The sequence below is a fragment of the Asterias amurensis genome, chromosome 8, assembly GCF_032118995.1.
Source record: "Asterias amurensis chromosome 8, ASM3211899v1".
In the NCBI taxonomy this organism is placed as follows: domain Eukaryota; kingdom Metazoa; phylum Echinodermata; class Asteroidea; order Forcipulatida; family Asteriidae; genus Asterias; species Asterias amurensis.
This window is the reverse complement of record NC_092655.1, coordinates 15,952,630-15,963,238: the sequence shown is the minus strand read 5'-3', so window position 1 is coordinate 15,963,238 and position 10,609 is coordinate 15,952,630. Positions and strand designations below refer to the sequence as shown.

General features: G+C 34.5%; 1 long non-coding RNA gene across 1 annotated transcript; it reads left to right on the top strand.

Moving 5' to 3' along the window:
- Positions 1-548: 548 nt before the first annotated feature.
- Positions 549-2,088, top strand: LOC139941022 (uncharacterized). Its single transcript, XR_011786522.1, has 3 exons — positions 549-639; positions 802-931; positions 1,402-2,088. It is a non-coding gene; the product is annotated as an uncharacterized lncRNA (long non-coding RNA).
- The last annotated feature ends 8,521 nt before the right edge of the window (positions 2,089-10,609 follow it).

Below are 10,609 nucleotides of genomic sequence, written 5' to 3'. Positions count from 1 at the left end.
GGTGTGCTACCTGCCGATGACCAAAAGCCATGATGCAACAGTGCCTGACTATGCGGACAGCATCCCAGCTGTCATTTAAGTGCACCAAACATAGGTAGATAGCTAGAGAATGATCTCTTTAATCTCTAAACTCTGTTGGGGAAGTGCATTTTGCTAATAGTTTGTATTTGTCGTTTATTTTTTACGGCGACGGTGAACTGGTTAAATGTTTAACCATCTGCCCGTGGGAGTCCAGTGGAAACTGCACATGCCGGCCATGAAGTAATCATTGGGACCTTTGTACGCTGTGAGCAAAATGACAAGACAGGGTAAGTTTATTTTTAGTTTGATTGTTGGCAAATTTTGTGATTTTGACTGGAGCATAACTGTTTTCCTCTTCTGGATTAGTGATGTGAAAAAAATAACATTGTATTACATAAATGTGCCAAATACAACCTTGCAACATGAACTATAATTGTTCTACAGTAAAAAGTATTTGGTGAAAATAATTATACTGAAATGTCTTAATTGACATATATTTCAGGAGTCTGCAGATCTGCTTGGGATACCTGCTGATAACAAGCGCCAACATGAAAACAGCCGAGAGGATGCCTGCCTATGCGGACAACATCCCAGTTGTCATTGAAGTGCACCAAACAGGTAGATAGCTAGAGAATGATCTCTTTAATCTCGAAACTTCATTTCGCAGTGCATTTCATTTGCTTGGATCCTTTTTGTTCTTAAGCAGCTCTATGAAAGTTGGCCCTGATGATCCAAGTCTTGATATGGTACTGATGCGAGTACATTGTAATTTTCTTGTAGATGATTGTGACGACTGCGTGTCAACATGGACCATGAAGATGTGACGTCACAGTACAGAAAGATACATCATGGCTTGAGGAGATAGACTTATTCCTCAGCTACTCACCAGGGTCCTAAGTGGAATTTGAAGGTATGATCTGTTTTAGCGAAGCTTGAGATGAAAGTTTAGAAATCCATACAAGTGCAGACAATAGACATTTCTTAGGTTTCATTATTCAAACATAGTCCCATATACCTTAATAATAATAATAATAAACAGTTCTTATATAGCGCAAATTACAAAATAAAGTCTCTAAGGGCTTCTATGATTGAAAAGATGGGTTTTAAGTTTAGATTTAAATGTTCGTAGCGTGGCACAGTCTATGATATTGTTGGGAAGAGAGTTCCAAAGTCTTGGAGAAGCAAATTTGAAGGAGTGATGACCGTTGACCTTGTCTGAAAAATGTATGTTAAAGCGTGCGCCAGGAGGGTCACTGAGTGAGGGATATGCATACTTAATAAAAAGCAATTCTTGATATAGTATACACACATCTTTGACCTTTAAATCCAAATCTCGCTCTAATTATTTTTTTCTTTCTTTTTTGATCATATTTAATACAGGATTAACACGTTCGAACATCTTCAAGTTGGACGCGTGAAGATGCTGTGCCACCTTATGCAACACCAATAAAACACTTGCTTCACCACCTCATCTAAGGCATCATGACAACAGATGAACATTGTCAACAGAATGAACCCAAAGAACACAAACGAGACGAAGAGGCAGACCAAGTTGGCGTTAGATGGATGACATCAGAGAATTTGGAAGCGTCACTTGGATGCGACAAGCGCAAGAACGATCAAGGTGGAATGGTGATGAAGAGGCCTTACTTCTGCAGTATGTAGCGACATTTGTAGCGATTTATTTGTTAAAGTAAACTCACTACCAATAAAAAGTAAACAAGTGTGTTAAGGACTGTATATAAGTGGTGATTTATGTAATGAAGTTTTGTATTGTAATAATGAATTAAATATAAATTGTAACTTTTGTTTTGTGTTACTCTGTAATTCAATTAGTTATTATTCCAATTGTTTACATGGTATCTGTTCAGGGGTACCCTCACATGGTGGCCACCATGTTTTTTTACTGGTTACTATATGAAGACATGTAAACATTGTGACACACTTGGGGTTTAGAACTCTTTTTAAAGTTTGTTATGTCACAGGTCATGACCTTGTGTGTGTTTGAGTACTCATTAACCAGGTTTATTATTACAATGGTCTAGACATATTGTTCATGGTATTTATTAAGGATAATCAGTCCAGTTTTTGAGTACTCTTAACGACGTTAAAAAAAATGTGTTAAGGACTGTATATAAGTGTTGATTTATGTACTGAAGTTTTGTATTGTAATAATGAATTAAATATAAATTGTAACTTTTATTTTGTGTCACTCTGTAATTCAATTATTTATAATTTTAATTACTAACATGGTATCTCTTCTGGGGTACCCTCACATGGTGGCCACCATGTTTTTTTACTGGTTACTATCTGAAGACATGTAAATATTGTGACACACTTGGGGTTTAGAACTCTTTTTAAAGTTTGTTATGTCAAAGGTCATGACCTTGTGTGTGTTTGAGTACTCATTAACCAGGTTTATTATTACAAAGGTCTAGACATTGTTCATGGTATTTATTAAGGATAATCAGTCCAGTTTTTGAGTACTCTTAACGTCGTTAAACAAGTGTGTTAAGGACTGTTTATAAGTGGTGATTTATGTAATGAAGTTTTGTATTGTAATAATGAATTAATTAAAAATTGTAACTTTTATTTTGTGTCACTCTGAAATTCAATTGTTTGTTAGTCTAATTGTTTACATGGTATCTGTTCTGGGGTACCCTCACATGGTGGCTACCATGTTTCTTTACTGGTTACTATATGAAGACATGTCAATATTGTGACACACTTGGGGTTTAGTAACTCTTGTTAAAGTTTTTAATGTCAAAGGTCATGACCTTGTGTGTGTGTTTGAGTACTCATCAAACAGGTTTATAATTACAAAGGTCTAGACATTGTCCATGGTATTTATATGGATAATCAGTCCAGTTTTCGAGTACTCTTAAGACGTTAAACAAGTGTGTTAAGGACTGTAAGTGGTGGTATATGTAATGAAGTTTTGTATTTTGATAATGAATTAAATATAAATTGTAACTTTTATTTTGTGTCACTCTGTAATTCAATTATTTGTTATTCTTATTGTTTACATGGTATCTGTTCTGGGGTACCCTCACATGGTGGCCACCATTTTTTTTTTTACTGGTTACTATATGAAGACATGTAAATATTGTGACACACTTGGGGTTTACTAACTCTTGTTAAAGTTTGTAATGTCAAAGGTCATGACCTTGTGTGTGTTTGAGTACTCATTAACCAGGTTTATTATTACAAAGGTCTAAACATTGTTCATGGTATTTGTTAGGGATAATCAGTCCAGTTTTTGAGTACTCTTAACGACGTTAAACAAGTGTGTTAAGGACTGTATATAAGTGGCGATTTATGTAATGAAGTTTTGTATTGTAATAATGAATTAAATATAAATTGTAACTTTTGTTTTGTGTCACTCTGTAATTCAATTATTTATTATTTTAATTATTAACATGGTATCTCTTCTGGGGTACCCTCACATGGAGGCCACCATGTTTTTTTACTGGTTACTATATGAAGACATGTAAATATTGTGACACTTGGGGTTTAGAACTCTTTTTAAAGTTTGTTATGTCAAAGGTCATGACCTTGTGTGTGTTTGAGTACTCATTAACCAGGTTTATTATTACAATGGTCTAGACATATTGTTCATGGTATTTATTAAGGATAATCAGTCCAGTTTTTGAGTACTCTTAACGACGTTAGAAAAATGTGTTAAGGACTGTATATAAGTGGTGATTTATGTAATGAAATTTTGTATTGTAATAATGAATTAAATATAAATTGTAACTTTTATTTTTTGTCACTCTGTAATTCAATTATTTGTTATTCTAATTGTTTACATGGTATCTGTTCTGGGGTACCCTCACATAGTGGCCAGCATGTTTCTTTACTGGTTACTATATGAAGACATGTAAATATTGTGACACACTTGGGGTTTAGTAACTCTTGTTTAAGTTTGTAATATCAAAGTTTTTGAGTACTCTTAACGACGTTAAACAAGTGTGTTAAGGACTGTATATAAGTGGTGATTTATGTAATAAAGTTTGGTATTGTAATAATGAATTAATTATAAATTGTAACTTTTATTGTGTGTCACTCTGTAATTCAATTATTTGTTATTCTAATTGTTTACATGGTATCTATTCTGGGGTACCCTCACATGGTGGCCACCATGTTTTTTTACTGGTTACTATATGAAGACATGTAAATATTGTGACACACTTGGGGTTTAGTAACTCTTGTTAAAGTTTGTTATGTCAAAGGTCATGACCTTGTGTGTGTTTGAGTACTCATTAACCAGGTTTATAATTACAAAGGTCTAGCCATTATCCATGGTATTTATATGGATAATCAGTCCAGTTTTTGAGTACTCTAAGAGTCTTAACGACGTTAAAAAAGTGTGTTAAGGACTGTATATAAGTGTTGATTTATGTAATGAAGTTTTGTATCGTAATATAGAATTAATTATAAATTGTAACCTTTTATTTTGTGTCACTCTGTAATTCAATTATTTATTATTCTAATTATTAACATGGTATCTGTTCTGGGGTACCCTCACATGGTGGCCACCATGTTTTTTACTGGTTACTATAGGAAGACATGTAAATATTGTGACACACTTGGGGTTTGTAGTAACTCTTTTTCAAAGGTCATGACCTTGTGTGTGTTTGAGTACTCATTAACCAGGTTTATTATTACAAAGGTCTAGACATTTTCCACGGTATTTATTAAGGGTATGCAGTCCAGATTTGGAGTACTCTTAACGACGTTATTTGATAACAAGGTTATGACATTGTTTATGGTGTTTACATGTATATACGGTTTCGAGTACTCATTAACGAGGTTTTGTAATTACAAAGGTCATGCCATTTTCTAGGGTTTTTATTAAGGGAATGACCGGGTTGGTGGCTGGCGCTGTAAGGTTGACATAGTTTGCAGTGTTAAATATGGGTGTTTGAGTACTCATTAACGATGTATTATGATCTCTTTTCACTGTTAATTGTGGGGTGGGAGATGACAACCTTCACGTGGTCCACCCTGTTGTTAACTAATTGTCATCAAACAATAGAGCTTTATAACCATGTTTATAAAGCTCTATGCACCAAACCAATTTGTTAATGACATTGTGATGACATTTTCTTTGGTGTTTATTTAGAGAGTTTGAGTACTCATTAAGGTTGACATTGTTTGCAGTGTTAATTTAGTGTGTTTGAGTACTCATTAACGATGTATTAGGATCTCTTTTAACTGTTAATTGTGGGGTGGGAGATGACAACCTTCACGTGGTCCACCCTGTTGTTAACTAATTGTCATCAAACAATAGAGCTATATAAAGAAAGCTCTATGCAGCAAAAACAAAATTTTAATTACAAGGTCATGACATTTTCCTTGGTGTTTATCTAGGGGGTTTGAGTACTCATTAACGATGTAGATTTTAAACGATCTCTTTAAACTGTTATTTGTGGGGTGGGAGGTGACAACCTTCACGTGGTCCATCCTGTTGTTAACTAATTGTCATCAAACATTAGAGCTATGAATATACAAGTTTAAAGCTCTATGCATCAAACCATACCCTTTTCATGAAATGCCCGCAGTAGATTTGAACAAGTGTGTGGAAATGTTGTTTGTTCTTTTATGCAAATCACTTGTTTATTTTGTAAGATGTTACAGGAAACAGCAGGGTCACGGCAAACGTGCGGCGTGCGCCGTCTCCGTTTTTAAGTAAACTCATTTTGGGGAAGATGTATGCTGTTTAGTGTAACCCATTCGTATGTACGCAAAAGAAACAAAACAAAGCGCCCGCCTAGCGCGTTAGCGCTGCTGGAATAGAACGCGCGTATGTCATGTAACCCTGACGTCAAAATCAATTCCATAAAAAAAATTACGAAATTGTAACATTTTGCCCATTTTTTTGACACCGAAAAAATATGTTTCCCGCAGTAAAAATGTAAAAAGCTAACAACGGCAAAATTCTTCAAGATACTTAAAATATGCATTAAAATCTCTAACGTAATGGGAAACAGTCAGGGTCACGGCAAACGTGAAGGGTTCATAAAAAAAGAGTTATATTCATAACACACTTTGCGACGGTTTTTCTTTAAAATGTGCATACGGTTAAACAAATTTGACAACCCTTCATTTAGCAAAACATCTCAAAATAATCCTCCTTCATTTTAAGTGTTGTTCAAATATTTCCCACCAAGCGGAGCGTTTTACTGACGTGCTTATGAACACTCGGATTTTCTCATGATTTCTCAAAGGGTCTGGGAGCGCCTATTCTGATCACGATTTTGCAAAGAAACGCTGCGCGTCAGCTTCATTATCTCGTAGTTGTGCACTGACTGAGCCAAAAGGGAATTAATGACTTGATGAACTTTTAAGAATGTTCATGATCAGTCCATGCATCAAACAGTTCATGACATGTTCATCACAGCAGTTCATGAACCAAGTTCATGAACTGATCCATTCCATTAATGGACAAGTTAAAAAAGTTTTGTGTGTTTTCATAAAAGTCAATTTATAAGCTTTCTTTGCAGTTAATGAACTCTAATGAATAATCATAACTCAACTGTGTATTAACTTAACGCCCTGTTTACAAATTGGTATACATTTTTCTTCTAAATTTAATTATTTACAGTTTCTGTATGTCAGTGATAGTAGTGATCATTAGTATCATAATTACCAAGCACTTTACTCTGACAATTTTTGTTCCTGCCCTTTAGGTGTACAGTAATTAGTTTTAAAAATTTCAATTTATTTGCCAGGTTAACATTACGCATTTATAAAATAAAGACATTGATCATGTGAAACAAGAAACAACTGTGTGATGTAGAATGATCATTGTAAAGTAATAGAAAACACCCTGCCCTGTAAAACACTCTGCATTGTTTTTTTGTCAAATGAAAATGTGCCTGTGTGAATTATGATTAATTTTGTTCACCTAAAAGAACTCGGGCAAAATCCGAGTCGGTTTCCTTTGATTTTGAAACTTGGCACGGTGACAGTTTTATTAAAGAGATAGTTACACAGTAAGTAGTAGTGTTTGTTTTGAAGAACATCGTTGGTTATCAACTCTTATTCTAGAAATTAAAACGTCACTTTGTATACAACATAAATTTGTCTTGCAACAGTCTCTTTAAATCCTCCATAACAACACATCGAACAAATGGAAGAAACAAATCAAGCAGGGACAATTTTCATAATTTGCACAAATTTAAAGTTGTCATTTTTGCCACTATTTACACTAATGTATGTATACATAAGCCGTGATAGTAGTAAAATTTACGTATACAATTTTCACCTAAAATCTTCAAGCAAATGTTTCTTGAAACAACCCCAAACAAAAGTGTCAATAACATAGACAAAAAGAATGACGAGAGGTTTTATATGGCCTCAACATTATTACTTATTTTTCTACCTTGTAGAAATGCCGAAAACTACAAACTTTTTGCATTAACAAGTGCAAATAACCAGTGGAGCCTTACGTGTTTCTAAGTTTTGCTCTTTGCTTGGCAAATAAAACCATATTTGTTGTAATCTAGCGACTGTTTACATCGCGCACAGAGAGGTAAAAGATTTGCCACGATTTTACGGACACCTTGAAAACAGGACCTCCTCCTTATCGCACATATTATTACAGTTAATCGCACACATATTACAATTTATTGCAAAATATTACATTTTTTGCATACATAAATGAATATCGCACATTATGTGACAATACTGTGACGTCATACTCTTATAAGAGATCAGCGATTATGCAAGACCAGCGCTTTTTGGATCCATCAGTTTCTTTGTTATTTGGGTGCGGTGATTGCATGCTCCTTGGCTAATTTAAATGTGAATAACCCAGTGCACTGACTGAGCCAAAAGGGAATTAATGACTTGATGAACTTTTAAGAATGTTCATGATCAGTCCATGCATCAAACAGTTCATGACATGTTCATCACAGCAGTTCATGAACCAAGTTCATGAACTGATCCATTCCATTAATGGACAAGTTAAAAAAGTTTTGTGTGTTTTCATAAAAGTCAATTTATAAGCTTTCTTTGCAGTTAATGAACTCTAATGAATAATCATAACTCAACTGTGTATTAACTGTTTACAAATTGGTATACATTTTTCTTCTAAATTTAATTATTTACAGTTTCTGTATGTCAGTGATAGTAGTGATCATTAGTATCATAATTACCAAGCACTTTACTCTGACAATTTTTGTTCCTGCCCTTTAGGTGTACAGTAATTAGTTTTAAAAATTTCAATTTATTTGCCAGGTTAACATTACGCATTTATAAAATAAAGACATTGATCATGTGAAACAAGAAACAACTGTGTGATGTAGAATGATCATTGTAAAGTAATAGAAAACACCCTGCCCTGTATTGCATTGTTTTTTTGTCAAATGAAAATGTGCATTGTGAATTATGATTAATTTTGTTCACCTAAAAGAACTCGGGCAAAATCCGAGTCGGTTTCCTTTGATTTTGAAACTTGGCACGGTGACAGTTTTATTAAAGAGATAGTTACACAGTAAGTAGTAGTGTTTGTTTTGAAGAACATCGTTGGTTATCAACTCTTATTCTAGAAATTAAAACGTCACTTTGTATACAACATAAATTTGTCTTGCAACAGTCTCTTTAAATCCTCCATAACAACACATCGAACAAATGGAAGAAACAAATCAAGCAGGGACAATCTTCATAATTTGCACAAATTTAAAGTTGTCATTTTTGCCACTATTTACACTAATGTATGTATACATAAGCCGTGATAGTAGTAAAATTTACGTATATAATTTTCACCTAAAATCTTCAAGCAAATGTTTCTTGAAACAACCCCAAACAAAAGTGTCAATAACATAGACAAAAAGAATGACGAGAGGTTTTATATGGCCTCAACATTATTACTTATTTTTCTACCTTGTAGAAATGCCGAAAACTACAAACTTTTTGCATTAACAAGTGCAAATAACCAGTGGAGCCTTACGTGTTTCTAAGTTTTGCTCTTTGCTTGGCAAATAAAACCATATTTGTTGTAATCTAGCGACTGTTTACATCGCGCACAGAGAGGTAAAAGATTTGCCACGATTTTACGGACACCTTGAAAACAGGAACTCCTCCTTATCGCACATATTATTACAGTTAATCGCACACATATTACAATTTATTGCAAAATATTACATTTTTTGCATACATAAATGAATATCGCACATTATGTGACAATACTGTGACGTCATACTCTTATAAGAGATCAGCGATTATGCAAGACCAGCGCTTTTTGGATCCACAGTTTCTTTGTTATTTGGGTGCGGTGATTGCATGCTCCTTGGCTAATTTAAATGTGAATAACCCAGTTGTGAAAGATTTACAATAGTTTTTCTGTAAGCTTGTGATTGAGTGGAAATTTCCGTTATGGTCCAATAGACTCGCTGATATGCCACGGTTGGGAGTGCTTGTTTGTGGACTTATATGTGCTGTGCTGTTCTTTGCTTTGCTGTCCTGTTTTGTGAGTACTGGTTTCTTCGATATTTTCCAGGTTTCTTCAGGACTCCTAGATTTATAACGATTTATAACCGTATTGAGTGTTTTGAAACTGGATCTCAAAAAAATAAGTCTCGAAGTGTGGAATAATTCACAGACGCGGCACATTGCTTGCCGTTCTGTGGCAATGGAAAAAAAAGAATAATATAAATTAAACAAATTTGTATAGGACATAGGGCATATTATACATAATTTATAAATTATACTATATAAATTCATAGTTTTTATAGGAATATATATTCCCACAGGTTCCTCATACCTATGTTTAATAAATCATCCTCTCCTTTCATGGACCATTCTTTGTCCTCATCACTTTACTCTCATTGGTTCATAGCCACCCACAAAGACTTTGATTTACTAGAATCTAACCCTTTTTTCTGGTTCCTTCCTTTAAAACCTTTCTCCTCTTTTTCTATGGAAATGTAATTGTTTGAACATTCATAAAGCATTGATATTAAGTTTAAATATTAAATTTAAATATATATAAAGTTTACAATACTAATTATTAAACAAAAAAGTTTTAACAAAAAAAAATTAACAAAATGTATATAAAAACAAATTTTTTAATGAAAGTCTCTGATTGGTCAAAACCCAGTCACGTGTGAGAGTGTTAACGGTGGTATAAATACCGGCTTTGGAAAATAGCGAATAAGTGGCCACTTAACCAGCATAGATTGTGTAAACCTTGCGCGTTGCACTGTATCGCACGCTTATATCCCTGTTAGTTTTATTGCAACTTCGCGCACTTACGCATACGCGCGCTAAAAATGTATCAATTTTGAGTGCGCGCGTGTAACATGTGCGCGCGTATAAACTGACGCCGAGCTCATGCGCGCGTTTTAATGCACAAGGAACAGCTATCGTCCAATCATTTGCCTCCTTTGACCCCAGTGAAGGCGCTGAACAGATCATTAATTAAAAGAGTCACTGGTCTCAAAGATCAGTAATGTGACTAACGCACGAAAGAGATTGGAACCATCAAAAGCTCAAAATATGGCCCATTCGGCTCGGTCCGTTAACAGCGCCAGCCACCAACCCGGTCATTACCACGCAGTGAAGACCGGGTACGAACACTGTT